The sequence below is a fragment of the Phalangium opilio genome, unplaced genomic scaffold (genome assembly GCF_054372755.1).
Source record: "Phalangium opilio isolate 3A_F unplaced genomic scaffold, DU_Popi_V2 ptg000093l_1, whole genome shotgun sequence".
In the NCBI taxonomy this organism is placed as follows: domain Eukaryota; kingdom Metazoa; phylum Arthropoda; class Arachnida; order Opiliones; family Phalangiidae; genus Phalangium; species Phalangium opilio.
This window is the reverse complement of record NW_028324198.1, coordinates 6,036,814-6,061,751: the sequence shown is the minus strand read 5'-3', so window position 1 is coordinate 6,061,751 and position 24,938 is coordinate 6,036,814. Positions and strand designations below refer to the sequence as shown.

Below are 24,938 nucleotides of genomic sequence, written 5' to 3'. Positions count from 1 at the left end.
ACTTAGTTAAGCAAGTCCGAAATGGTCTAGTGGCTAGGATATCTGGCTTTCACCCAGAAGGCCCGGGTTCGATTCCCGGTATCGGAGCGAGTGCTTTTGTACCGGTTTTGAAGAAAAGATTTAAGGATATTGGTTTATGAATAGAATTAAAACTTGGTTAAGCAAGTCCGATATGGTCTAGTGGCTAGCATATCTGGCTTTCACTTAGAAGGCCCGGGTTCGATTCCCGGTATCGGAGCGAGTGCTTTTGTACCGCATTTCAAGAATAAACTTAAGGATATAGGTTTATGAATAGTATTAAGACTTAGTTAAGCAAGTCCGATATGGTCTAGAGGCTAGGATATCTGGCTTTCACCCAGAAGGCCCGGGTTCGATTCCCGGTATCGGAGACTGTGCTTTGTACCGCTTTTAAAGAATAAATTTAAAGACAAATTTATAGGAATAATATCTAATGTTGCTCATACCAATCCGATATGGTCTAGTGGCTAGGATACCTGGCTTTCAACCAGAAGGCCCGGGTTCGATTCCCGGTATCGGAGCGAGTGCTTTTGTACCGCATTTCAAGAATAGACTTAAGGATATAGGTTTATGAATAGATTTAAGAATTGCTTAAGCAAGTCCGATATTGGCTAGTGGCTAGGATATCTGGCTTTCACCCTGATGGCCCGGGTTCGATTCCCGGTATCGGAGACAGTGCTTTTGTACCGCTTTTAAAGAATAAAATTAAAGATACATTTATAGGAATAATATCTAGGGTTGCTCAAACCAGTCCGATATGGTCTAGTGGCTAGGATAAATGGCTTTCACCCAGAAGGCCCGCGTTCGATTCCCGGTATCGGAGACAGTGCTTTTGTACCGCTTTTAAAGAAAAAATTTAAAGACACATTTATAGGAATAATATCATGGGTTGCTCAAACCAGTCCGATATGGTCTAGTGGCTAGGATATCTGGCTTTCACCCAGAAGGCCCGGGTTCGATTTCCGGTATCGGAGACTGTGCTTTGTACCGCTTTTAAAGAATAAATTTAAAGACACATTTATAGGAATAATTTCTAATGTTGCTCAGACCAATCCGATATGGTCTAGTGGCTAGGATACCTGGCTTTCAACCAGAAGGCCCGGGTTCGATTCGCGGTAGCGGAGACAGTGCTTTTGTACCGCTTTTAAAGAATAAATTTAAAGACACATTTATAGGAATAATATCTAGGGTTGCTCAGACCAATCCGACATGGTCTAGTGGCTCTCACCCAGAAGGCCCGGGTTAGATTCCCGGTATCGGAGCGAATGCTTTTATACCGCATTTCAAGAATAGACTTAAGGATATAGGTTTATGAATAGATTTAAGACTTGCTTAAGCCAGTCCGATATTGGCTAGTGGCTAGGATATCTGGCTTTCACCCTGATGGCCCGGGTTCGATTCCCGGTATCGGAGACAGTGCTTTTCTACCGCTTTTAAAGAATAAAATTAAAGATACATTTATAGGAATAATATCTAGGGTTGCTCAAACCAGTCCGATATGGTCTAGTGGGTAGGATACCTGTTTTTCACTCAGAAGACCCGGGTTCGATTCCCGGTATCGGAGACTGTGCTTTGTACCGCTTTTAAAGAATAAATTTAAAGACACATTTATAGGAATAATTTCTAATGTTGCTCAGACCAATCCGATATGGTCTAGTGGCTAGGATAACTGGCTATCAACCAGAAGGCCCGGGTTCGATTCGCGGTAGCGGAGACAGTGCTTTTGTACCGCTTTTAAAGAATAAATTTAAAGACAAATTTATAGGAATAATATCTAGGGTTGCTCAAACCAGTCCGATATTGTCTAGTGGCTAGGATATCTGGCTTTCACCCAGAAGGCCCGGGTTCGATTCCCGGTATCGGAGCGATTGCTTTTGTACCGGTTTTGAAGAAAAGATTTAAGGATATAGGTTTATGAATAGAATTAAAACTTGGTTAAGCAAGTGCGATATGAACTAGTGGCTAGGATATCTGGCTTTCACCCATAAGGCCCGGGTTCGATTCCCGGTATCGGAGCGAGTGCTTTTGTACCGGTTTTGAAGAAAAGATTTAAGGATACAGGTTTATGAATAGAATTAAAACTTGGTTAAGCAAGTTCGATATGGTCTAGTGGCTAGGATATCTGGCTTTCACCCAGAAGGCCCGGGTTCGATTCACGGTATCGGAGCGAGTGCTTTTGTACCGGTTTTGAAGAAAAGATTTAAGGATATAGGTTTATGAATAGAATTAAAACTTGGTTAAGCAAGTCCGATATGGTCTAGTGGCTAGCATATCTGGCTTTCACCCAGAAGGCCCGGGTTCGATTCCCGGTATCGGAGACTGTGCTTTGTACCGCTTTTAAAGAATAGACTTAAGGATATAGGTTTATGAATAGTATTAAGACTTAGTTAAGCAAGTCCGATATGGTCTAGAGGCTAGGATATCTGGCTTTCACCCAGAAGGCCCGGGTTCGATTCCCGGTATCGGAGACTGTGCTTTGTACCGCTTTTAAAGAATAAATTTAAAGACACATTTATAGGAATAATATCTAGGGTTGCTCACACCAGTCCGATATTGTCTAGTGGCTAGGATATCTGGCTCTCACCCAGAAGGCCCGGGTTCGATTCCCGGTATGTGAGACTGTGCTTTGTACCGCTTTTAAAGAATAAATTTAAAGACACATTTATAAGAATAATATCTAGGGTTGCTCAGACCAATCCGACATGGTCTAGTGGCTAGGATACCTGGCTTTCACCCAGAAGGCCCGGGTTCGATTCCCGGTATCGGAGCGAGTGCTTTTGTACCGGTTTTGAAGAAAAGATTTAAGGATACAGGTTTATGAATAGAATTAAAACTTGGTTAAGCAAGTCCGATATGGTCTAGTGGCTAGGATATCAGGCTTTCAATCAGAAGGCCCGGGTTCGATTCCCGGTATCGGAGCGAGTGCTTTTGTACCGGTTTTGAAGAAAAGATTTAAGGATATAGGTTTATGAATAGAATTAAAACTTGGTTAAGCAAGTCCGATATGGTCTAGTGGCTAGGATATCTGGCTTTCACCCAGAAGGCCCGGGTTCGATTCCCGGTATCGGAGCGAGTGCTTTTGTACCGCATTTCAAGAATAGACTTAAGGATATAGGTTTATGAATAGAACTAAGACTTGGTTAAGTAAGTCCGATATGGCCTAGTAGCTAGGATATCTGGCTTTCACCTAGAAGGCCCGGGTTCGAGTCCCGGTAGCGGAGACAGTGCTTTTTTACCGCTTTTAAAGAATAAATTTAAAGACACATTTATAGGAATTATATCTAGGGTTGCTCAAACCAGTCCGGTATGGTCTAGTGGCTAGGATATCTGGCTCTCACCCAGAAGGCCCGGGTTCGATTCCCGATATCGGAGCGAGTGCTTTTGTACCAGTTTTGAAGAATAGACTTAAGGATATAGGTTTATGAATTGAATTAAGAGCTGGTTGAGCTAGTCCGATATGGTCTAGTGGCTAGGATACCTGTTTTTCACTCAGAAGACCCGGGTTCGATTCCCGGTATCGGAGACTGTGCTTTGTACCGCTTTTAAAGAATAAATTTAAAGACACATTTATAGGAATAATATCTAGGGTTGCTCAAACCAGTCCGGTATGGTCTAGTGGCTAGGATATCTGGCTTTCACCCAGAAGGCCCGGGTTCGATTCCCGGTATCGGAGCGAGTGCTTTTGTACCGGTTTGAAGAAAAGATTTAAGGATATAGGTTTTTGAATAGAATTAAAATTTGGTTAAGCAAGTCCGATATGGTCTAGTGGCTAGGATATCTGGCTTTCACCCAGAAGGCCTGGGTTCGATTCCCGGTATCGGAGCGACTGCCTTTGTACCGCATTTCAAGAATTGACATAAAGATATAGGTTTATGAATAGAATTAAGACTTAGTCAAGCAAGTCCCATATGTACTAGTGGCTAGGATATTTGGCTTTCACCCTGAAGGCACGGGTTCGATTCCCGGTATCGGAGCGACTGCTTTTGTACCGCATTTCAAGAATAGACTTAAAGATATAGGTTTATGAATAGAATTAAGACTTAGTCAAGTAAGTCCGATATGTACTAGTGGCTAGGATATCTGGCTTTCACCCTGATGGCCCGGGTTCGATTCCCGGTATCGGAGACAGTGCTTTTGTACCGCTTTTAAAGAATAAAATTAAAGACACATTTATAGGAATAATATCTAGGGTTGCTCAAACCAGTCCGATATGGTCTAGTGGCTAGGATAAATGGCTTTCACCTAGAAGGCCCGGGTTCGATTCCCGGTATCCGAGCGTGTGCTTTAGTACCGCATTTCAAGAATAGACTTAAGAATATAGGTTTACGAATAGAATTAAGACTTGGTTAAGTAAGTCCGATATGGTCTAGTGGCTAGGATATCTGCCTCTCATCAAGAAGGCTCGGGTTCATTTCCCGGTATCGGAGCGAGTGCTTTTGTACCGCATTTCAATAATAGACTTAAGGATATAGGTTTATGAATAGTATTAAGACTTAGTTAAGCAAGTCCGATATGGTCTAGTGGCTAGGATATCTGGCTTTCACCCAGAAGGCCCTGGTTCGATTCCCGGTATCAGAGCGAGTGCTTTTGTACCGCATTTCAAGAATAGACTTAAGGATATAGGTTTATGAATAGTATTAAGACTTAGTTAAGCAAGTCCGATATGGTCTAGTGGCTAGGATATCTGGCTTTCACCCAGAAGGCCCGGGTTCGATTTCCGGTATCGGAGCGAGTGCTTTTGTACCGCATTTCAAGAATAGAATTAAGAATATAGGTTTACGAATAGTATTAAGACTTAGTTAAGCAAGTCCGATATGGTCTAGTGGCTAGGATATCTGGCTTTCACCCAGAAGGCCCGGGTTCGATTCCCGGTATCAGAGCGAGTGCTTTTGTACCGCATTTCAAGAATAGACTTAAGGATATAGGTTTATGAATAGTATTAAGACTTAGTTAAGCAAGTCCGAAAAGGTCTAGTGGCTAGGATATCTGGCTTTCACCCAGAAGGCCCGGGTTCGATTCCCGGTATCGGAGCGAGTGCTTTTGTACCGGTTTTGAAGAAAAGATTTAAGGATATAGGTTTATGAATAGAATTAAAACTTGTTTAAGCAAGTCCGATATGGTCTAGTGGCTAGGATATCTGGCTTTCACCCACAAGGCCCGGGTTCGATTCCCGGTATCGGAGCAAGTGCTTTTGTACCGCATTTCAAGAATAGACTTAAGGATATAGTTTTATGAATAGAACTAAGACTTGGGTAAGTAAGTCCAATTTGGTCTAGTGGCTAGGATATCTGGCTTTCACCCAGAAGGCCCGGGTTCGATTCCCGGTATCGGAGCGAGTGCTTTTGTACCGCATTTCAAGAATAGACTTAAGGATATAGGTTTATGAATAGTATTAAGACTTAGTTAAGCAAGTCCGAAAAGGTCTAGTGGCTAGGATATCTGGCTTTCACCCAGAAGGCCCGGGTTCGATTCCCGGTATCGGAGCGAGTGCTTTTGTACCGGTTTTGAAGAAAAGATTTAAGGATATAGGTTTATGAATAGAATTAAAACTTGGTTAAGCAAGTCCGATATGGTCTAGTGGCTAGGATATCTGGCTTTCACCCAGAAGGCCCGGGTTCGATTCCCGGTATCGGAGCGAGTGCTTTTGTACCGGTTTTGAAGAAAAGATTTAAGGATGTAGGTTTATGAATAGAATTAAAACTTGGTTAAGCAAGTCCGATATGGTCTAGTGGCTAGGATATCTTGCTTTCACCCAGAAGGCCCGGATTCGATTCCCGGTATCCGAGCCAGTGCTTTAGTACCGCATTTCAAGAATAGACTTAAGAATATAGGTTTACGAATAGAATTAAGACTTAGTTAAGCAAGTCCGATATGGTCTAGTGGCTAGGATATCTGGCTGTCACCCAGAAGGCCCGGGTTCGATTCCCGGTATCGGAGCGAGTGCTTTTGTACCGCATTTCAAGAATAGACTTAAGGATATAGGTTTATGAATAGTATTAAGACTTAGTTAAGCAAGTCCGAAAAGGTCAGGTGGCTAGGATATCTGGCTTTCACCCAGAAGGCCCTGGTTCGATTCCCGGTATCAGAGCGAGTGCTTTAGTACCGCATTTCAAGAATAGACTTAAGAATATAGGTTTACGAATAGTATTAAGACTTAGTTAAGCAAGTCCGATATGGTCTAGTGGCTAGGATATCTGGCTGTCACCCAGAAGGCCCGGGTTCGATTCCCGGTATCGGAGCGAGTGCTTTTGTACCGCATTTCAAGAATAGACTTAAGGATATAGGTTTATGAATAGTATTAAGACTTAGTTAAGCAAGTCCGAAAAGGTCAGGTGGCTAGGATATCTGGCTTTCACCCAGAAGGCCCTGGTTCGATTCCCGGTATCAGAGCGAGTGCTTTTGTACCGCATTTCAAGAATAGACTTAAGGATATAGGTTTATGAATAGTATTAAGACTTAGTTAAGCAAGTCCGATATGGTCTAGTGGCTAGGATATCTGGCTTTCACCCAGAAGGCCCGGGTTCGATTTCCGGTATCGGAGCGAGTGCTTTTGTACCGCATTTCAAGAATAGAATTAAGAATATAGGTTTACGAATAGTATTAAGACTTAGTTAAGCAAGTCCGATATGGTCTAGTGGCTAGGATATCTGGCTTTCACCCACAAGGCCCGGGTTCGATTCCCGGTATCGGAGCAAGTGCTTTTGTACCGCATTTCAAGAATAGACTTAAGGATATAGTTTTATGAATAGAACTAAGACTTGGGTAAGTAAGTCCAATTTGGTCTAGTGGCTAGGATATCTGGCTTTCACCCAGAAGGCCCGGGTTCGATTCCCGGTATCCGTGCCAGTGCTTTAGTACCGCATTTCAAGAATAGACTTAAGAATATAGGTTTACGAATAGAATTAAGACTTGGTTAAGTAAGTCCGATATGGTCTAGTAGCTAGTATATCTGGCTTTCACCTAGAAGGCCTGGGTTCGATTCCCGGTATCGGAGCGAGTGCTTTTGTACCGGTTTTGAAGAAAAGATTTAAGGATATAGGTTTATGAATAGAATTAAAACTTGGTTAAGCAAGTCCGATATCGTCTAGTGGCTAGGATATCTGGCTTTCACCCAGAAGGCCCGGGTTCGATTCCCGGAATCGGAGCGAGTGCTTTTGTACCGCATTTCAAGAATAGACTTAAGGATATAGTTTTATTAATAGAACTAAGACTTGGGTAAGTAAGTCCAATTTGGTCTAGTGGCTAGGATATCTGGCTTTCACCCAGAAGGCCCGGGTTCGATTCCCGGTATCCAAGCCAGTGCTTTAGTACCGCATTTCAAGAATAGACTTAAGAATATAGGTTTACGAATAGAATTAAGACTTGGTTAAGTAAGTCCGATATGGTCTAGTAGCTAGGATATCTGGCTTTAACCTAGAAGGCCTGGGTTCGATTCCCGGTATCGGAGCGAGTGCTTTTGTACCGCATTTCAATAATAGACTTAAGGATATAGGTTTATGAATAGTATTAAGACTTAGTTAAGCAAGTCCGATATGGTCTAGTGGCTAGGATATCTGGCTTTCACCCAGAAGGCCCGGGTTCGATTCCCGGTATCGGAGCGAGTGCTTTTGTACCGGTTTTGAAGAAAAGATTTAAGGATGTAGGTTTATGAATAGAATTAAAACTTGGTTAAGCAAGTCCGATATGGTCTAGTGGCTAGGATATCTTGCTTTCACCCAGAAGGCCCGGGTTCGATTCCCGGTATCCGAGCCAGTGCTTTAGTACCGCATTTCAAGAATAGACTTAAGAATATAGGTTTACGAATAGAATTAAGACTTAGTTAAGCAAGTCCGATATGGTCTAGTGGCTAGGATATCTGGCTGTCACCCAGAAGGCCCGGGTTCGATTCCCGGTATCGGAGCGAGTGCTTTTGTACCGCATTTCAAGAATAGACTTAAGGATATAGGTTTATGAATAGTATTAAGACTTAGTTAAGCAAGTCCGAAAAGGTCAGGTGGCTAGGATATCTGGCTTTCACCCAGAAGGCCCTGGTTCGATTCCCGGTATCAGAGCGAGTGCTTTAGTACCGCATTTCAAGAATAGACTTAAGAATATAGGTTTACGAATAGTATTAAGACTTAGTTAAGCAAGTCCGATATGGTCTAGTGGCTAGGATATCTGGCTGTCACCCAGAAGGCCCGGGTTCGATTCCCGGTATCGGAGCGAGTGCTTTTGTACCGCATTTCAAGAATAGACTTAAGGATATAGGTTTATGAATAGTATTAAGACTTAGTTAAGCAAGTCCGAAAAGGTCAGGTGGCTAGGATATCTGGCTTTCACCCAGAAGGCCCTGGTTCGATTCCCGGTATCAGAGCGAGTGCTTTTGTACCGCATTTCAAGAATAGACTTAAGGATATAGGTTTATGAATAGTATTAAGACTTAGTTAAGCAAGTCCGATATGGTCTAGTGGCTAGGATATCTGGCTTTCACCCAGAAGGCCCGGGTTCGATTTCCGGTATCGGAGCGAGTGCTTTTGTACCGCATTTCAAGAATAGAATTAAGAATATAGGTTTACGAATAGTATTAAGACTTAGTTAAGCAAGTCCGATATGGTCTAGTGGCTAGGATATCTGGCTTTCACCCAGAAGGCCCGGGTTCGATTTCCGGTATCGGAGCGAGTGCTTTTGTACCGCATTTCAAGAATAGAATTAAGAATATAGGTTTACGAATAGTATTAAGACTTAGTTAAGCAAGTCCGATATGGTCTAGTGGCTAGGATATCTGGCTTTCACCCAGAAGGCCCGGGTTCGATTCCCGGTATCGGAGCGAGTGCTTTTGTACCGCATTTCAAGAATAGACTTAAGGATATAGGTTTATGAATAGTATTAAGACTTAGTTAAGCAAGTCCGAAAAGGTCTAGTGGCTAGGATATCTGGCTTTCACCCAGAAGGCCCGGGTTCGATTCCCGGTATCGGAGCGAGTGCTTTTGTACCGGTTTTGAAGAAAAGATTTAAGGATATAGGTTTATGAATAGAATTAAAACTTGGTTAAGCAAGTCCGATATGGTCTAGTGGCTAGGATATCTGGCTTTCACCCACAAGGCCCGGGTTCGATTCCCGGTATCGGAGCAAGTGCTTTTGTACCGCATTTCAAGAATAGACTTAAGGATATAGTTTTATGAATAGAACTAAGACTTGGGTAAGTAAGTCCAATTTGGTCTAGTGGCTAGGATATCTGGCTTTCACCCAGAAGGCCCGGGTTCGATTCCCGGTATCCGTGCCAGTGCTTTAGTACCGCATTTCAAGAATAGACTTAAGAATATAGGTTTACGAATAGAATTAAGACTTGGTTAAGTAAGTCCGATATGGTCTAGTAGCTAGTATATCTGGCTTTCACCTAGAAGGCCTGGGTTCGATTCCCGGTATCGGAGCGAGTGCTTTTGTACCGGTTTTGAAGAAAAGATTTAAGGATATAGGTTTATGAATAGAATTAAAACTTGGTTAAGCAAGTCCGATATCGTCTAGTGGCTAGGATATCTGGCTTTCACCCAGAAGGCCCGGGTTCGATTCCCGGAATCGGAGCGAGTGCTTTTGTACCGCATTTCAAGAATAGACTTAAGGATATAGTTTTATTAATAGAACTAAGACTTGGGTAAGCAAGTCCAATTTGGTCTAGTGGCTAGGATATCTGGCTTTCACCCAGAAGGCCCGGGTTCGATTCCCGGTATCCGAGCCAGTGCTTTAGTACCGCATTTCAAGAATAGACTTAAGAATATAGGTTTACGAATAGAATTAAGACTTGGTTAAGTAAGTCCGATATGGTCTAGTAGCTAGGATATCTGGCTTTCACCTAGAAGGCCTGGGTTCGATTCCCGGTATCGGAGCGAGTGCTTTTGTACCGCATTTCAATAATAGACTTAAGGATATAGGTTTATGAATAGTATTAAGACTTAGTTAAGCAAGTCCGATATGGTCTAGTGGCTAGGATATCTGGCTTTCACCCAGAAGGCCCGGGTTCGATTCCCGGTATCGGAGCGAGTGCTTTTGTACCGGTTTTGAAGAAAAGATTTAAGGATATAGGTTTATGAATAGAATTAAAACTTGGTTAAGCAAGTCCGATATGGTCTAGTGGCTAGGATATCTAGCTTTCACCCAGAAGGCCCGGGTTCGATTCCCGGTATCCGAGCCAGTGCTTTAGTACCGCATTTCAAGAATAGACTTAAGAATATAGGTTTACGAATAGAATTAAGACTTGGTTAAGTAAGTCCGATATGGCCTAGTAGCTAGGATATCTGGCTTTCGCCTAGAAGGCCCGGGTTCGATTCCCGGTAGAGGAGACAGTGCTTTTGTACCGCTTTTAAAGAATAAATTTAAAGACACATTTATAGGAATTATATCTAGGGTTGCTCAAACCAGTCCGGTATGGTCTAGTGGCTAGGATATCTGGCTCTCACCCAGAAGGCCCGGGTTCGATTCCCGATATCGGAGCGAGTGCTTTTGTACCGGTTTTGAAGAATAGACTTAAGGATATAGGTTTATGAATAGAATTAAGAGTTGGTTGAGCTAGTCCGATATGGTCTAGTGGGTAGGATACCTGTTTTTCACTCAGAAGACCCGGGTTCGATTCCCGGTATCGGAGACTGTGCTTTGTACCGCTTTTAAAGAATAAATTTAAAGACACATTTATAGGAATAATATCTAGGGTTGCTCAAACCAGTCCGGTATGGTCTAGTGGCTAGGATATCTGGCTTTCACCCAGAAGGCCCGGGTTCGATTCCCGGTATCGGAGCGAGTGCTTTTGTACCGGTTTTGAAGAAAAGATTTAAGGATATAGGTTTATGAATAGAATTAAAACTTGGTTAAGCAAGTGCGGTATGGTCTAGTGGCTAGGATATCTGGCTTTCACCCAGAAGGCCCGGGTTCGATTCCCGGTATCGGAGCGACTGCTTTTGTACCGCATTTCAAGAATTGACTTAAAGATATAGGTTTATGAATAGAATTAAGACTTAGTCAAGCAAGTCCCATATGTACTAGTGGCTAGGATATTTGGCTTTCACCCTGAAGGCACGGGTTCGATTCCCGGTATCGGAGCGACTGCTTTTGTACCGCATTTCAAGAATTGACTTAAAGATATAGGTTTATGAATAGAATTAAGACTTAGTCAAGCAAGTCCCATATGTACTAGTGGCTAGGATATTTGGCTTTCACCCTGAAGGCCCGGGTTCGATTCCCGGTATCGGAGCGAGTGCTTTTGCACCGGTTTTAAGAAAAGATTTAAGGATATAGGTTTATGAATAGAATTAAAACTCGGTTAAGCAAGACCGATATGGTCTAGTGGCTAGGATATCTGGCTTTCACCCTGATGGCCCGGGTTCGATTCCCGGTATCGGAGACAGTGCTTTTGTACCGCTTTTAAAGAATAAAATTAAAGACACATTTATAGGAATAATATCTAGGGTTGCTCAAACCAGTCCGATATGGTCTAGTGGCTAGGATATCTGGCTTTCACCCAGAAGGCCCAGGTTCGATTCCCGGTATCGGAGACTGTGCTTTGTACCGCTTTTAAAGAATAAATTTAAAGACACATTTATAGGAATAATATCTAATGTTGCTCAGACCAATCCGATATGGTCTAGTGGGTAGGATACCTGGCTTTCAACCAGAAGGTCCGGGCTCGATTCGCGGTAGCGGAGACAGTGCTTTTGTACCGCTTTTAAAGAATAAATTTAAAGACACATTTATAGGAATAATATCTAGGGTTGCTCACATCAGTCCGATATTGTCTAGTGGCTAGGATATCTGGCTTTCACCCAGAAGGCCCGGGTTCGATTCCTGGTATCGGAGCGAGTGCTTTTGTACCGGTTTTGAAGAAAAGATTTAAGGATATAGGTTTATGAATAGAATTAAAACTTGGTTAATTAAGTGCGATATGGTCTAGTGGCTAGGATATCTGGCTTTCACCCAGAAGGCCCGGGTTCGATTCCCGGTATCGGAGCGAGTGCTTTGTACCGCTTTTAAAGAATAAATTTAAAGACACATTTATAGGAATAATATCATGGGTTGCTCACATCAGTCCGATATTGTCTAGTGGCTAGGATATCTGGCTTTCACCCAGAAGGCCCGTGTTCGATTCCCGGTATCGGAGCGAGTGCTTTTGTACCGGTTTTGAAGAAAAGATTTAAGGATATAGGTTTATGAATAGAATTAAAACTTGGTTAATTAAGTGCGATATGGTCTAGTGGCTAGGATATCTGGCTTTCACCCAGAAGGCCCGGGTTCGATTCCCGGTATCGGAGCGAATGCTTTTGTACCGGTTTTGAAGAAAAGATTTAAGGATATAGGTTTATGAATAGAATTAAAACTTGGTTAATTAAGTGCGATATGGTCTAGTGGCTAGGATATCTGGCTTTCACCCTGATGGCCCGGGTTCGATTCCCGGTATCGGAGACAGTGCTTTTGTACCGCTTTTAAAGAATAAAATTAAAGACACATTTATAGGAATAATATCTAGGGTTGCTCAAACCAGTCCGATATGGTCTAGTGGCTAGGATAAATGGCTTTCACCTAGAAGGCCCGCGTTCGTTTCCCGGTATCGGAGACAGTGCTTTCGTACCGCTTTTAAAGAATAAATTTAAAGACACATTTATAGGAATAATATCTAGGGTTGCTCAAACCAGTCCGATATGGTCTAGTGGCTAGGATAAATGGCTTTCACCTAGAAGGCCCGCGTTCGTTTCCCGGTATCGGAGACTGTGCTTTGTACCGCTTTTAAAGAATAAATTTAAAGACACATTTATAGGAATAATATCTAATGTTGCTCAGACCAATCCGATATGGTCTAGTGGCTAGGATATCTGGCTTTCAACCAGAAGGTCCGGGCTCGATTCGCGGTAGCGGAGACAGTGCTTTTGTACCGCTTTTAAAGAATAAATTTAAAGACACATTTATAGGAATAATATCTAGGGTTGCTCACATCAGTCCGATATTGTCTAGTGGCTAGGATATATGGCTCTCACCCAGAAGGCCCGGGTTCGATTCCCGGTATGTGAGACTGTGCTTTGTACCGCTTTTAAAGAATAAATTTAAAGACACATTTATAGGAATAATATCATGGGTTGCTCAAACCAGTCCGATATGGTCTAGTGGCTAGGATATCTGGCTTTCACCCAGAAGGCCCGGGTTCGATTCCCGGTATCGGAGCGAGTGCTTTTGTACCGGTTTTGAAGAAAAGATTTAAGGATATAGATTTATGAATAGAACTAAGACTTGGTTAAGTAAGTCCAATTTGGCCTAGTGGCTAGGATATCTGGCTTTCACCCAGAAGGCCCGGGTTCGATTCCCGGTATCGGAGCGAGTGCTTTTGTACCGGTTTTGAAGAAAAGATTTAAGGATAAAGGTTTATGAATAGAATTAAAACTTGGTTAAGCAAGTCCGATATGGTCTAGTGGCTAGGATATCTGGCTTTCACCCAGAAGGCCCGGGTTCGATTCCCGGTATCGGAGCGAGTGCTTTTGTACCGGTTTTGAAGAAAAGATTTAAGGATATAGGTTTATGAATAGAATTAAAACTTGGTTAAGCAAGTGCGATATGGTCTAGTGGCTAGGATATCTGGCTTTCACCCAGAAGGCCCGGGTTCGATTCCCGGTATCGGAGCGAGTGCTTTTGTACCGGTTTTGAAGAAAAGATTTAAGGATATAGGTTTATGAATAGAATTAGAACTTGGTTAAGCAAGTCCGATATGGTCTAGTGGCTAGGATATCTGGCTTTCACCCAGAAGGCCGGGTTCGATTCCCGGTATCGGAGCGAGTGCTTTTGTACCGATTTCAAGAATAGACTTAAGGATATAGGTTTATGAATAGAACTAAGACTTGGTTAAGTAAGTCCAATTTGGCCTAGTGGCTAGGATATCTGGCTTTCACCCAGAAAGCCCGGGTTCGATTCCCGGTATCCGAGCCAGTGCTTTAGTACCGCATTTCAAGAATAGACTTAAGAATATAGATTTACGAATAGAATTAAGACTTGTTTAAGTAAGTCCGATATGGTCTAGTAGCTAGGATATCTGGCTTTCACCCAGAAGGTTCGGGTTCGATTCCCGGTATCGGAGACTGTGCTTTGTACCGCTTTTAAAGAATAAATTTAAAGACACATTTATAGGAATAATATCTAGGGTTGCTCAAACCAGTCCGGTATGGTCTAGTGGCTAGGATATCTGACTTTCACCCAGAAGGCCCGGGTTCGATTCCCGATATCGGAGCGAGTGCTTTTGTACCGGTTTTGAAGAATAGACTTAAGGATATAGGTTTATGAATAGAATTAAGAGTTGGTTGAGCTAGTCCGATATGGTCTAGTGGATAGGATACCTGGCTTTCACTCAGAAGACCCGGGTTCGATTCCCGGTATCGGAGACTGTGCTTTGTACCGCTTTTAAAGAATAAATTTAAAGACACATTTATAGGAATAATATCTAGGGTTGCTCAAACCAGTCCGGTATGGTCTAGTGGCTAGGATATCTGACTTTCACCCAGAAGGCCCGGGTTCGATTCCCGATATCGGAGCGAGTGCTTTTGTACCGGTTTTGAAGAATAGACTTAAGGATATAGGTTTATGAATAGAATTAAGAGTTGGTTGAGCTAGTCCGATATGGTCTAGTGGATAGGATACCTGGCTTTCACTCAGAAGACCCGGGTTCGATTCCCGGTATCGGAGACTGTGCTTTGTACCGCTTTTAAAGAATAAATTTAAAGACACATTTATAGGAATAATATCTAGGGTTGCTCAAACCAGTCCGGTATGGTCTAGTGGCTAGGATATCTGACTTTCACCCAGAAGGCCCGGGTTCGATTCCCGATATCGGAGCGAGTGCTTTTGTACCGGTTTTGAAGAATAGACTTAAGGATATAGGTTTATGAATAGAATTAAGAGTTGGTTGAGCTAGTCCGATATGGTCTAGTGGCTAGGATATGTGGCTAGGATATCTGGCTTTCACCCAGAAGGCCGGGTTCGATTCCCGGTATCGGAGCGAGTGCTTTTGTACCGCATTTCAAGAATAGACTTAAGGATATAGGTTTATGAATAGAACTAAGACTTGGTTAAGTAAGTCCAATATGGTCTAGTGGCTAGGATACCTGGCTTTCACCCAGAAGGCCCGGGTTCGATTCTCGTTATCGGAGCGAGTGCTTTTGTACCGCATATCACGAATAGACTTAAGGATATAGGTTTACGAATAGAATTAAGACTTGGTTAAGTAAGTCCAATATGGTCTAGTGGCTAGGATATCTGGCTTTCACCCAGAAGGCCCGGGTTCGATTCCCGGTATCCGAGCCAGTGCTTTAGTACCGCATTTCAAGAATAGACTTAAGAATATAGGTTTACGAATAGAATTAAGACTTGGTTAAGCAAGTCCGATATGGTCTAGTGGATAGGATACCTGGCTTTCACTCAGAAGACCCGGGTTCGATTCCCGGTATCGGAGACTGTGCTTTGTACCGCTTTTAAAGAATAAATTTAAAGACACATTTATAGGAATAATATCTAGGGTTGCTCAAACCAGTCCGGTATGGTCTAGTGGCTAGGATATCTGACTTTCACCCAGAAGGCCCGGGTTCGATTCCCGATATCGGAGCGAGTGCTTTTGTACCGGTTTTGAAGAATAGACTTAAGGATATAGGTTTATGAATAGAATTAAGAGTTGGTTGAGCTAGTCCGATATGGTCTAGTGGATAGGATACCTGGCTTTCACTCAGAAGACCCGGGTTCGATTCCCGGTATCGGAGACTGTGCTTTGTACCGCTTTTAAAGAATAAATTTAAAGACACATTTATAGGAATAATATCTAGGGTTGCTCAAACCAGTCCGGTATGGTCTAGTGGCTAGGATATCTGACTTTCACCCAGAAGGCCCGGGTTCGATTCCCGATATCGGAGCGAGTGCTTTTGTACCGGTTTTGAAGAATAGACTTAAGGATATAGGTTTATGAATAGAATTAAGAGTTGGTTGAGCTAGTCCGATATGGTCTAGTGGATAGGATACCTGGCTTTCACTCAGAAGACCCGGGTTCGATTCCCGGTATCGGAGACTGTGCTTTGTACCGCTTTTAAAGAATAAATTTAAAGACACATTTATAGGAATAATATCTAGGGTTGCTCAAACCAGTCCGGTATGGTCTAGTGGCTAGGATATCTGACTTTCACCCAGAAGGCCCGGGTTCGATTCCCGATATCGGAGCGAGTGCTTTTGTACCGGTTTTGAAGAATAGACTTAAGGATATAGGTTTATGAATAGAATTAAGAGTTGGTTGAGCTAGTCCGATATGGTCTAGTGGCTAGGATATGTGGCTAGGATATCTGGCTTTCACCCAGAAGGCCGGGTTCGATTCCCGGTATCGGAGCGAGTGCTTTTGTACCGCATTTCAAGAATAGACTTAAGGATATAGGTTTATGAATAGAACTAAGACTTGGTTAAGTAAGTCCAATATGGTCTAGTGGCTAGGATACCTGGCTTTCACCCAGAAGGCCCGGGTTCGATTCTCGTTATCGGAGCGAGTGCTTTTGTACCGCATATCACGAATAGACTTAAGGATATAGGTTTACGAATAGAATTAAGACTTGGTTAAGTAAGTCCAATATGGTCTAGTGGCTAGGATATCTGGCTTTCACCCAGAAGGCCCGGGTTCGATTCCCGGTATCCGAGCCAGTGCTTTAGTACCGCATTTCAAGAATAGACTTAAGAATATAGGTTTACGAATAGAATTAAGACTTGGTTAAGCAAGTCCGATATGGTCTAGTGGCTAGGATATCTGGCTTTCACCTAGAAGGCCCGGGTTCGATTCCCGGTAGCGGAGACAGTGCTTTTGTACCGCTTTTAAAGAATAAATTTAAAGACACATTTATAGGAATTATATCTAGGGTTGCTCAAACCAGTCCGGTATGGTCTAGTGGCTAGGATATCTGGCTTTCACCCAGAAGGCCCGGGTTCGATTCCCGGTATCGGAGCGAGTGCTTTTGTACCGCATTTCAAGAATAGACTTAAGGATATAGTTTTATGAATAGAACTAAGACTTGGGTAAGTAAGTCCAATTTGGTCTAGTGGCTAGGATATCTGGATTTCACCCAGAAGGCCCGGGTTCGATTCCCGGTATCCGAGCCAGTGCTTTAGTACCGCATTTCAAGAATAGACTTAAGAATATAGGTTTACGAATAGAATTAAGACTTGGTTAAGTAAGTCCGATATGGTCTAGTAGCTAGGATATCTGGCTTTCACCTAGAAGGCCTGGGTTCGATTCCCGGTATCGGAGCGAGTGGTTTTGTACCGGTTTTGAAGAAAAGATTTAAGGATATAGGTTTATGAATAGAATTAAAACTTGGTTAAGCAAGTCCGATATCGTCTAGTGGCTAGGATATCTGGCTTTCACCCAGAAGGCCCGGGTTCGATTCCCGGTATCGGAGCGAGTGCTTTTGTACCGCATTTCAAGAATAGACTTAAGGATATAGGTTTATGAATAGAACTAAGACTTGGTTAAGTAAGTCCAATTTAATCTAGTGGCTAGGATATCTGGCTTTCACCCAGAAGGCCCGGGTTCGATTCCCGGTATCCGAGCCAGTGCTTTAGTACCGCATTCCAAGAATAGACTTAAGAATATAGGGTTACGAATAGAATTAAGACTTGGTTAAGTAAGTCCGATATGGTCTAGTAGCTAGGATATCTGGCTTTCACCTAGAAGGCCCGGGTTCGATTCCCGGTAGCGGAGACAGTGCTTTTGTACCGCTTTTAAAGAATAAATTTAAAGACTCATTAATAGGAATTATATCTAGGGTTGCTCAAACCAGTCCGGTATGGTCTAGTGGCTAGGATATCTGGCTCTCACCCAGAAGGCCCGGGTTCGATTCCCGATATCGGAGCGAGTGCTTTTGTACCGGTTTTGAAGAATAGACTTAAGGATATAGGTTTATGAATAGAATTAAGAGTTGGTTGAGCTAGTCCGATATGGTCTAGTGGATAGGATACCTGGCTTTCACTCAGAAGACCCGGGTTCGATTCCCGGTATCGGAGACTGTGCATTGTACCGCTTTTAAAGAATAAATTTAAAGACACATTTATAGGAATAATATCTAGGGTTGCTCAAACCAGTCCGGTATGGTCTAGTGGCTAGGATATCTGACTTTCACCCAGAAGGCCCGGGTTCGATTCCCGGTATCGGAGCGAGTGCTTTTGTACCGGTTTTGAAGAAAAGATTTAAGGATATAGGTTTATGAATAGAATTAGAACTTGGTTAAGCAAGTCCGATATGGTCTAGTGGCTAGGATATCTGGCTTTCACCCAGAAGGCCGGGTTCGATTCCCGGTATCGGAGCGAGTGCTTTTGTACCGCATTTCAAGAATAGACTTAAGGATATAGGTTTATGAATAGAACTAAGACTTGGTTAAGTAAGTCCAATATGGTCTAGTGGCTAGGTTACCTGGCTTTCACCCAGAAGGCCCGGGTTCGATTCTCGTTATCGGAGCGAGTGCTTTTGTACCGCATATCACGAATAGACTTAAGGATATAGGTTTACGAATAGAATTAAGACTTGGTTAAGTAAGTCCAATATGGTCTAGTGGCTAGGATATCTGGCTTTCACCCAGAAGGCCCGGGTTCGATTCCCGGTATCCGAGCCAGTGCTTTAGTACCGCATTTCAAGAATAGACTTAAGAATATAGGTTTACGAATTCTAGGAGAGCGATGGCTCTCTTAGATAAGACCTCATACCGACTTTAATGTATAAGGATGGTTTTTTGATTGGTTATAACTTTTTTTGTATCGTATTAACTGCTTTGAAAAAATTCCACAGAACTACAATTCGGGCCCTCAATATGTGGTTAAAATGTCAAGAAGATCCACCCATTAGTTTATTGTATAAAAAATAAAGTTGCTAAGGGTGGTTTTCATTTCCATAAAATTAATCAGCCGTTTTGGTGAAAAAGTTAAATTTTCCCATAGAAATAACATGGAGTTTTTTCAAATTTAGCAATTTTGTGGCCACCCTTTTGAAATGAAATATTCGTTTGTTACGCTTGGGAACGGTTTTATATCAAAATTTAAACCTTTTTTCTAGGACGATTTTTATGGTTTTTGAGAAAAATTAATTTTAAGTATGTTTAATTTTAAATTTTAAAAACTACCCCAATCTGCGATATTTTAGCATGGATACGCTGTTTTATTGGTAAATATCAGCGCGACCAATATTGGCCTTTTTATACGTATAGTTGCGTCATAATAATCCGATTGTTTTTTCATAATGCCTTTTGGTTGAAATGGCCTATCGATAGTGAGATAAGACTGCTTTAATATTGCCGCCGTGACAAATTACCCCGTTTGTGGCCGCCATTTTTTTAAGGGGAAAAAATTTGAGAGCGAGTCCTTTTTCGTTGCCATTTAATATTTTTTGAGGATTTGCTCATGGATGGATTTTAAATATAATATAAAGTAGGTTTCAAGCTTTAATATAAGCCTAATTTCATAATTTTCCACCTTTTTATTGTCCCACAATCTATTTCTAAACTTGGCACTCTTTTTAAGGCGGTGAAATTGCGCTAAGCCTTGGCTTACCGTTAATTTTTGCCGTTTAAAAAAATGTTTACCTCTCGTTGCCCGTTACTTCGCCTTCTCGTATCGTCGTACTTAAGTTTAGACTTAGAAAGTAGTGCTTTGTTTTCTTAAATATTACTTAATTGTATAAAATTTCAATATTATAATTGCATAAAACGAATTCAATGTTGTTTGTTGATGGGACGGGCCTTGCATTTGAATTTCGTTCCCTCCCTTTAACGGGCCGGAGAATTTTTATTTACCGCCGTCTTTCGGTCGCTTCAGCCCTGAAAACAGCTGTAGTGAGAAATTTTATTTACTATAAAAAATGTATGCGCTCAGTGTGTTGTTGTGTTTGCATTTTAATGCTTCTAATCGTTGTGCGCGTCGAGGTTTACGAATCAAACGTGTGTTGCGAAATGAAAATCAAGGGTGGATACTATCCTATATGATCTAGGCTTTAAAAGGAATTTGACGGCGACATGCAGTCAAGCAAAACGGTATTAAGCCTTGCATATGAAAATTTAAACCTTTTTCTAGGACCATTTTTAAAGGTTTTTGAAAAAAATTAAGTTTAAGTGCTAAATTTCATGTCTTTTTGCAAACTCTACGTATAAGGATTTGTTAACTGGTTTCTAAACTGGTGTCACCGGCCAATGATAACAAATACGTACATCATTTTGTTCGTTGAAATTGCTGGTAAATTAATCGATAGATCTCACGATCACTAAACCCTGTCAACAAACCAATTAATATTTTTTATTCAGACTCTTCCAATCATTTTTGTTGGGTAACTATTAAATTTTTTATTATTTTTTAGTGCTTATATTTAGTTACCTAAGAAAAAATTAAACGATGACCAGTTTATTTATATAATGATTATTTTAACATTGCCCAAGAAAACAATAAGCAATAGCCTGTTTTTAATTCTCACCAGGTGCCAATGATAACTGCTACGAAGATAAATTGTTTGTCAAATTGCTGGTAGAATAAATGATTGATTAAGTCGCACGATCACAAAACCGTGTCACCAAAAAAACCAGAGCTGTGCTAATTAACTGGCAACTAATTCAATTGGAATTAGCAATTGGACAAATATGACTTAATTAGCAATTAGGCATAGAGGCTAATTAAATCCCTTTACACACTGATAAACAAATAAACCCTGTCAACCCCACTCTTGGACTACGGGACCATCTATTAACGTTTGTTTAATCGAAACCACATCATTTATTTGCTTTAAAATTCGACAAAATTTCATTGAGTTATGAAGATTGAAGAAATTGATTAACGCGAGTTGATAAAGAAATTGTTTCATTTATTAATATTTGCTTACAGCAATTAATGATACATTCATATTGGTATAAATTGTTTATTTCTGTTAATAGGAGTTAAAGGGATAAGAAAATGTTTTTATGAAATATATTTGTAGCTTCAAACGGGTCAACCATTTTTTAGATAACTGGAAAACTAAATGGTTTTGAATCAAAAAGAATGGAATAAGGAAGGAAAAGTTAGTTTATTTTTTCAAAAGATAACAAAATGGTTGGGAAATCATTTCCTATGTTCAAGGGGTAATGAAATGACTGGTAAATCTTTTCTTCAGTTAAAGGGATAATATTTATTAAAATGGATTAATTAGAACGAACATTAATTTATTAAAATGGATCAAAAAGAATGGAATAATGATGGGAAAGTTAATTGAATTTTTTAAAAAATAACAACATGGCTGGGAAAATGAGTCTTCAATTCAAGGGATAAAGAAATAACTGGGAAACGTTTTCTTAAGTTCAAGGGATAAAGAAATCACTGGGAAACATTTTCTTAAGTTCAAGGGATAAAATTTATTCAAATGGATTAATTAGAACGGTCCTTTAATTTATTAAATAGATGAATATTGATGGAAAAAAATATTTGGTTCAAGAGATAACCATTTTTAAGTCAAGGAATAACGTAATTGCGGGTCAAAAGTGTCTTAAGTTTAAAGCAAAGCGCGGGTCCAGTGGATCCCCTACAAGTTGACTTTCCTTACGAACTCCAGTTTTGGCTTGGAGAAGGCAGGAGGCATTTGTGGGCGGGATTTATAAGTGCCCATATAAATCCCGCCCACTAGCCTTTGCCAAGCCAGAACGGGAGTTCAGGAGGAAAGCAAACTTGTAGGGGATCCACTGGACCCGCGCTTTGCTTTAAGGTATTACAAAATGGCTGGGAAACCATTTCTCCCGTTCAAAGCATAAACAAATGATTGGGGTAACCATTTATTATTTTAAAGGAAATAAAACTTTTCTAAAATGGATTAATAAGAATGGAATATTAGTCCATTAAAATGAATTAAAAAGAATGCAATAATTTTGGATGAAATTAATTTATTGGGTTAAATGCTTTTTGACAAAAAAAAATGAATGAAAATTAATATGGTGATGATGCTACAAAAAATATAAGAAAAAATATATTAATTATCTTCAATGAAAATTTTTAATTGAAACTCAAGAAAAGAATTGAGAATGCAAAAATATTTAAAACTTAGGCTTTCAAGATATTAATGAAAAAAAAACCCCCCAATAGTAACTTCTTTTCCTGTGCCCCAATATAATAAAAGTGTTAACTTTTTTAAATGTGGTTTAATACTTACAAAATATTTACAGTGATGTTTCCATATTGTTGGTTGGGATGGTGGTGTTTGGGGTGGTGGTGGTTGTGGTGGTGGTTGTGGTGGTGGTTGTGGTGGTGGTGGTGGTGGTGGTAGTGGTGGTGGTGGTATTGACCGGCAATGGGGTCGTCTATCATGTAACCGTATATAAGACAACTATATATATATGCTTTAGCCTTTAACACCTTTGGCTGATTTGTGTGCGATATACTTTTTTATATATTTCATTTTGGTCTTACATGCAGAGATTCTCTGCCCTACAATTTCAGTCCAATATCCCCTTTTCTCTAGATACTTTTATACCATAGAATATCTTTCTACCCCATTGCCAATATTAGAACAAAATTACGCTATGAAAGCCATGGCAATAACAGGCTCTAACTAATTTTGCTTGCATTAGGGCTACCTAGGGATAGCAGGGAACTTCACTGTCTTTTTTATTTTCAGTAGGGAGCTTTCAGATGGGATAGTAGTACGTCACACCCTCCCAATTCTTACCGCTGTTCTGGTAGCCATATTGGGTGGTCTCGGCTTCATTCCTGCTTTAAACCCTCCAATATGGCAGCGTAAATTATGTCACGAGACTCAGCTCCAACTGAAAGCTCTCTATAACATTTTATTAAATTTAAAACTAGTTTCCCTAAATGAGACCTTTAACGAAGTGCATAGAAGTTTTTAGGTAGCCCTGGGAAAAGCAATCGAAAATATTTAGTACCTCGGTTTTGCGGACACTCCCGCATTATGTGGCCGGCCTTCTTGCACTTATAGCAAGTCCGGACCCATTGCCAAGGTCCGCGACCGCCGCCTCGTCGTCCGCCCCGTCCTCCGCCCCGTCCTCCGCCTCGTCTTCCGCACCGTCCTCCGCCCCGTCCGCGACCGCCGCCGCCTAGTCCGCCTCCGCCGTAAAAGTAGGCATTTACTACTTTTATATTTTTGCCTTCCATTACTAAACCCAAACCGACAAACAAGAAATTTCATTGAATAGTTTACAATCAATTACTTTCTATCTAGTTTAAAGTTTAACAATAAATTTAAACATTATAACTTCAAATTTTATGACTTAGCTTCAAAACCCGTTGATTAATAATTTTAACTATTAGAAATTGTGTTTAAAACATACTTACGAGGTTGATATACGCTAGCTTGCTTTAAATAAAGTAATAGCTTTGGCAGGGGCTTTGGTAACAGTACTTTCCCGCCAAAAAAATTCCCTGGGCTAGGAGAAGCGGCATAGAGCAATAAAATGGGATTGGAGACTATGATTTTACAGCAACGTATCCAGTTATAATTGCTCCATGCTACTACTCCAGAGGGCACTAAATTCAAGTAGCTTATGCCTTATTCCCTCGGCACTTGGCAGCCTTGGCTTCTATTTTGGCGGGAATTGTTACAATTTCCACCTCGTTCCGTTCTCTTACAATTCCGAAGACTTGTAAAAGAATATTAATTGCCACGAATCTTAATTTTTAAGGTTTTATATGATTTATAAACTTAAGTATTTTTGGTTTTTTTATGTTCCTATTGTACAATAACTTTTGTTCTCATTTCAGATTGTGAAATTGTCTTATTTACTCTTAGTCTTAATAGGTTTCACTTTCCCTTGTAATTATATTATCTTCATTAATTTATATTGTATTTTTTTTTTCTTTTTACAATTTGCAATTTTGTCAGAAGTTTTTTTTTTTGACACTGGGTTCTTTCTGTGCGCCTAAAAGGTTCCCTGTGTACCTATTATTCGGCCAATTCTTTGTGTTTGGCAAGTGGGTTCTCTGTGCTCTCATTAATTGGGCTACTTAGAATTTACAAATGTATATAACGTTGTGCCGTGACATATCAAATAGTCTCTAACCAATGTTAGAAACTCGAGAGAGAAATTGGGCAGTAACACTGATCATGCCCTGAACTATGAGAAAGAACAATACGACGGTTGACTAAAGTACACTTGATATTACATCATTTTTCAAAACCGCAAGTAAAAATCTTACTGTCCCTATTGATTTTGGTGCCATCGGTTTTAGAATAATTGAAATGTTGCACTGCGAAGCGTGCCGGTCCCGAATGGGGATGTAACGTCTTTAGGAACCTTTTAAAACTCAAAACCATACACGTACTCTCCCAAAAGTAATTAATGTAATGATAAAATGTTTTCGGGGAATGGAATTGTGGTCGAAAAGCCGAGATAAGTAAATTTTTGAAATTGATTACCAGTAAAATAATTTATTTCAACGGAAAACGGTAATGGATCGTTGTTTTTTCTTAAGCATGCATTTAAGTTTCAATTAAAAAGAAAAATTAATATGATCCTTCAGACAAGAGATAACCTCATGTTGTAAATTAGAGATAATACCGGTTGTTTTTTATCTATATCCAGATTCTATTTTCTATACTTGTGTTTTTTATGCATCGCGGTCATTGTTGTAATCTTTATTTTTTATCGCGATGCCTTAACTATATAACCGGATAACATTCCGATAACGTTTGTCAGTTCACAGTTGATCAGTTCCCAGTTGATCAGTTCCCAGTTGATCAGTTCCCAGTTGATCAGTTCCCAGTTGATCAGTTCCCAGTTGATCAGTTCCCAGTTATCTGTTCTCAAATAGCAGTTGTATTCCCGGAAATAATGTTTTACTTAAATTAATAAAGAGTTTATAACCAGTTAAACCCAGAGTCGTTCTTGCGTCAAACAACAACAGGTTATGGGCCCAGCACGCTTCCACTGCGCAAAGGT

The 24,938-nt window shown here is 40.8% G+C and overlaps 42 non-coding genes across 42 annotated transcripts; all 42 read left to right on the top strand.

Moving 5' to 3' along the window:
- Nucleotides 1–15: 15 nt before the first annotated feature.
- On the top strand, nucleotides 16–87 carry TRNAE-UUC (transfer RNA glutamic acid (anticodon UUC)). The gene has a single exon. It is a non-coding gene; the product is annotated as a tRNA-Glu (tRNA).
- Nucleotides 88–317: 230 nt separating this feature from the next.
- TRNAE-UUC (transfer RNA glutamic acid (anticodon UUC)) lies at nucleotides 318–389 on the top strand. Its single transcript has one exon. It is a non-coding gene; the product is annotated as a tRNA-Glu (tRNA).
- Nucleotides 390–467: 78 nt separating this feature from the next.
- Nucleotides 468–539, top strand: TRNAE-UUC (transfer RNA glutamic acid (anticodon UUC)). Its single transcript has one exon. It is a non-coding gene; the product is annotated as a tRNA-Glu (tRNA).
- A 381-nt stretch (nucleotides 540–920) lies between these two features.
- Nucleotides 921–992, top strand: TRNAE-UUC (transfer RNA glutamic acid (anticodon UUC)). Its single transcript has one exon. It is a non-coding gene; the product is annotated as a tRNA-Glu (tRNA).
- An 819-nt stretch (nucleotides 993–1,811) lies between these two features.
- TRNAE-UUC (transfer RNA glutamic acid (anticodon UUC)) lies at nucleotides 1,812–1,883 on the top strand. Its single transcript has one exon. It is a non-coding gene; the product is annotated as a tRNA-Glu (tRNA).
- A 531-nt stretch (nucleotides 1,884–2,414) lies between these two features.
- On the top strand, nucleotides 2,415–2,486 carry TRNAE-UUC (transfer RNA glutamic acid (anticodon UUC)). Its single transcript has one exon. It is a non-coding gene; the product is annotated as a tRNA-Glu (tRNA).
- A 379-nt stretch (nucleotides 2,487–2,865) lies between these two features.
- On the top strand, nucleotides 2,866–2,937 carry TRNAE-UUC (transfer RNA glutamic acid (anticodon UUC)). Its single transcript has one exon. It is a non-coding gene; the product is annotated as a tRNA-Glu (tRNA).
- A 79-nt stretch (nucleotides 2,938–3,016) lies between these two features.
- TRNAE-UUC (transfer RNA glutamic acid (anticodon UUC)) lies at nucleotides 3,017–3,088 on the top strand. Its single transcript has one exon. It is a non-coding gene; the product is annotated as a tRNA-Glu (tRNA).
- A 230-nt stretch (nucleotides 3,089–3,318) lies between these two features.
- On the top strand, nucleotides 3,319–3,390 carry TRNAE-CUC (transfer RNA glutamic acid (anticodon CUC)). The gene has a single exon. It is a non-coding gene; the product is annotated as a tRNA-Glu (tRNA).
- A 229-nt stretch (nucleotides 3,391–3,619) lies between these two features.
- Nucleotides 3,620–3,691, top strand: TRNAE-UUC (transfer RNA glutamic acid (anticodon UUC)). Its single transcript has one exon. It is a non-coding gene; the product is annotated as a tRNA-Glu (tRNA).
- A 78-nt stretch (nucleotides 3,692–3,769) lies between these two features.
- TRNAE-UUC (transfer RNA glutamic acid (anticodon UUC)) lies at nucleotides 3,770–3,841 on the top strand. The gene has a single exon. It is a non-coding gene; the product is annotated as a tRNA-Glu (tRNA).
- An 834-nt stretch (nucleotides 3,842–4,675) lies between these two features.
- Nucleotides 4,676–4,747, top strand: TRNAE-UUC (transfer RNA glutamic acid (anticodon UUC)). Its single transcript has one exon. It is a non-coding gene; the product is annotated as a tRNA-Glu (tRNA).
- Nucleotides 4,748–4,826: 79 nt separating this feature from the next.
- TRNAE-UUC (transfer RNA glutamic acid (anticodon UUC)) lies at nucleotides 4,827–4,898 on the top strand. Its single transcript has one exon. It is a non-coding gene; the product is annotated as a tRNA-Glu (tRNA).
- Nucleotides 4,899–5,128: 230 nt separating this feature from the next.
- TRNAE-UUC (transfer RNA glutamic acid (anticodon UUC)) lies at nucleotides 5,129–5,200 on the top strand. Its single transcript has one exon. It is a non-coding gene; the product is annotated as a tRNA-Glu (tRNA).
- Nucleotides 5,201–5,581: 381 nt separating this feature from the next.
- TRNAE-UUC (transfer RNA glutamic acid (anticodon UUC)) lies at nucleotides 5,582–5,653 on the top strand. Its single transcript has one exon. It is a non-coding gene; the product is annotated as a tRNA-Glu (tRNA).
- A 230-nt stretch (nucleotides 5,654–5,883) lies between these two features.
- On the top strand, nucleotides 5,884–5,955 carry TRNAD-GUC (transfer RNA aspartic acid (anticodon GUC)). The gene has a single exon. It is a non-coding gene; the product is annotated as a tRNA-Asp (tRNA).
- Nucleotides 5,956–6,185: 230 nt separating this feature from the next.
- TRNAD-GUC (transfer RNA aspartic acid (anticodon GUC)) lies at nucleotides 6,186–6,257 on the top strand. Its single transcript has one exon. It is a non-coding gene; the product is annotated as a tRNA-Asp (tRNA).
- A 230-nt stretch (nucleotides 6,258–6,487) lies between these two features.
- Nucleotides 6,488–6,559, top strand: TRNAE-UUC (transfer RNA glutamic acid (anticodon UUC)). Its single transcript has one exon. It is a non-coding gene; the product is annotated as a tRNA-Glu (tRNA).
- Nucleotides 6,560–6,638: 79 nt separating this feature from the next.
- Nucleotides 6,639–6,710, top strand: TRNAE-UUC (transfer RNA glutamic acid (anticodon UUC)). Its single transcript has one exon. It is a non-coding gene; the product is annotated as a tRNA-Glu (tRNA).
- Nucleotides 6,711–7,544: 834 nt separating this feature from the next.
- Nucleotides 7,545–7,616, top strand: TRNAE-UUC (transfer RNA glutamic acid (anticodon UUC)). The gene has a single exon. It is a non-coding gene; the product is annotated as a tRNA-Glu (tRNA).
- A 230-nt stretch (nucleotides 7,617–7,846) lies between these two features.
- TRNAD-GUC (transfer RNA aspartic acid (anticodon GUC)) lies at nucleotides 7,847–7,918 on the top strand. The gene has a single exon. It is a non-coding gene; the product is annotated as a tRNA-Asp (tRNA).
- Nucleotides 7,919–8,148: 230 nt separating this feature from the next.
- TRNAD-GUC (transfer RNA aspartic acid (anticodon GUC)) lies at nucleotides 8,149–8,220 on the top strand. The gene has a single exon. It is a non-coding gene; the product is annotated as a tRNA-Asp (tRNA).
- A 230-nt stretch (nucleotides 8,221–8,450) lies between these two features.
- On the top strand, nucleotides 8,451–8,522 carry TRNAE-UUC (transfer RNA glutamic acid (anticodon UUC)). The gene has a single exon. It is a non-coding gene; the product is annotated as a tRNA-Glu (tRNA).
- A 79-nt stretch (nucleotides 8,523–8,601) lies between these two features.
- TRNAE-UUC (transfer RNA glutamic acid (anticodon UUC)) lies at nucleotides 8,602–8,673 on the top strand. Its single transcript has one exon. It is a non-coding gene; the product is annotated as a tRNA-Glu (tRNA).
- A 79-nt stretch (nucleotides 8,674–8,752) lies between these two features.
- Nucleotides 8,753–8,824, top strand: TRNAE-UUC (transfer RNA glutamic acid (anticodon UUC)). Its single transcript has one exon. It is a non-coding gene; the product is annotated as a tRNA-Glu (tRNA).
- Nucleotides 8,825–9,054: 230 nt separating this feature from the next.
- On the top strand, nucleotides 9,055–9,126 carry TRNAE-UUC (transfer RNA glutamic acid (anticodon UUC)). Its single transcript has one exon. It is a non-coding gene; the product is annotated as a tRNA-Glu (tRNA).
- Nucleotides 9,127–9,960: 834 nt separating this feature from the next.
- On the top strand, nucleotides 9,961–10,032 carry TRNAE-UUC (transfer RNA glutamic acid (anticodon UUC)). Its single transcript has one exon. It is a non-coding gene; the product is annotated as a tRNA-Glu (tRNA).
- A 381-nt stretch (nucleotides 10,033–10,413) lies between these two features.
- TRNAE-CUC (transfer RNA glutamic acid (anticodon CUC)) lies at nucleotides 10,414–10,485 on the top strand. The gene has a single exon. It is a non-coding gene; the product is annotated as a tRNA-Glu (tRNA).
- Nucleotides 10,486–10,714: 229 nt separating this feature from the next.
- Nucleotides 10,715–10,786, top strand: TRNAE-UUC (transfer RNA glutamic acid (anticodon UUC)). Its single transcript has one exon. It is a non-coding gene; the product is annotated as a tRNA-Glu (tRNA).
- A 79-nt stretch (nucleotides 10,787–10,865) lies between these two features.
- On the top strand, nucleotides 10,866–10,937 carry TRNAE-UUC (transfer RNA glutamic acid (anticodon UUC)). Its single transcript has one exon. It is a non-coding gene; the product is annotated as a tRNA-Glu (tRNA).
- Nucleotides 10,938–11,468: 531 nt separating this feature from the next.
- TRNAE-UUC (transfer RNA glutamic acid (anticodon UUC)) lies at nucleotides 11,469–11,540 on the top strand. Its single transcript has one exon. It is a non-coding gene; the product is annotated as a tRNA-Glu (tRNA).
- Nucleotides 11,541–11,920: 380 nt separating this feature from the next.
- Nucleotides 11,921–11,992, top strand: TRNAE-UUC (transfer RNA glutamic acid (anticodon UUC)). The gene has a single exon. It is a non-coding gene; the product is annotated as a tRNA-Glu (tRNA).
- Nucleotides 11,993–12,221: 229 nt separating this feature from the next.
- TRNAE-UUC (transfer RNA glutamic acid (anticodon UUC)) lies at nucleotides 12,222–12,293 on the top strand. Its single transcript has one exon. It is a non-coding gene; the product is annotated as a tRNA-Glu (tRNA).
- An 832-nt stretch (nucleotides 12,294–13,125) lies between these two features.
- Nucleotides 13,126–13,197, top strand: TRNAE-UUC (transfer RNA glutamic acid (anticodon UUC)). The gene has a single exon. It is a non-coding gene; the product is annotated as a tRNA-Glu (tRNA).
- Nucleotides 13,198–13,427: 230 nt separating this feature from the next.
- TRNAE-UUC (transfer RNA glutamic acid (anticodon UUC)) lies at nucleotides 13,428–13,499 on the top strand. The gene has a single exon. It is a non-coding gene; the product is annotated as a tRNA-Glu (tRNA).
- Nucleotides 13,500–13,578: 79 nt separating this feature from the next.
- On the top strand, nucleotides 13,579–13,650 carry TRNAE-UUC (transfer RNA glutamic acid (anticodon UUC)). The gene has a single exon. It is a non-coding gene; the product is annotated as a tRNA-Glu (tRNA).
- A 79-nt stretch (nucleotides 13,651–13,729) lies between these two features.
- Nucleotides 13,730–13,800, top strand: TRNAE-UUC (transfer RNA glutamic acid (anticodon UUC)). Its single transcript has one exon. It is a non-coding gene; the product is annotated as a tRNA-Glu (tRNA).
- A 3,116-nt stretch (nucleotides 13,801–16,916) lies between these two features.
- On the top strand, nucleotides 16,917–16,988 carry TRNAE-UUC (transfer RNA glutamic acid (anticodon UUC)). Its single transcript has one exon. It is a non-coding gene; the product is annotated as a tRNA-Glu (tRNA).
- Nucleotides 16,989–17,369: 381 nt separating this feature from the next.
- On the top strand, nucleotides 17,370–17,441 carry TRNAE-UUC (transfer RNA glutamic acid (anticodon UUC)). Its single transcript has one exon. It is a non-coding gene; the product is annotated as a tRNA-Glu (tRNA).
- Nucleotides 17,442–17,822: 381 nt separating this feature from the next.
- On the top strand, nucleotides 17,823–17,894 carry TRNAE-CUC (transfer RNA glutamic acid (anticodon CUC)). The gene has a single exon. It is a non-coding gene; the product is annotated as a tRNA-Glu (tRNA).
- Nucleotides 17,895–18,123: 229 nt separating this feature from the next.
- On the top strand, nucleotides 18,124–18,195 carry TRNAE-UUC (transfer RNA glutamic acid (anticodon UUC)). Its single transcript has one exon. It is a non-coding gene; the product is annotated as a tRNA-Glu (tRNA).
- Nucleotides 18,196–18,274: 79 nt separating this feature from the next.
- Nucleotides 18,275–18,345, top strand: TRNAE-UUC (transfer RNA glutamic acid (anticodon UUC)). Its single transcript has one exon. It is a non-coding gene; the product is annotated as a tRNA-Glu (tRNA).
- The last annotated feature ends 6,593 nt before the right edge of the window (nucleotides 18,346–24,938 follow it).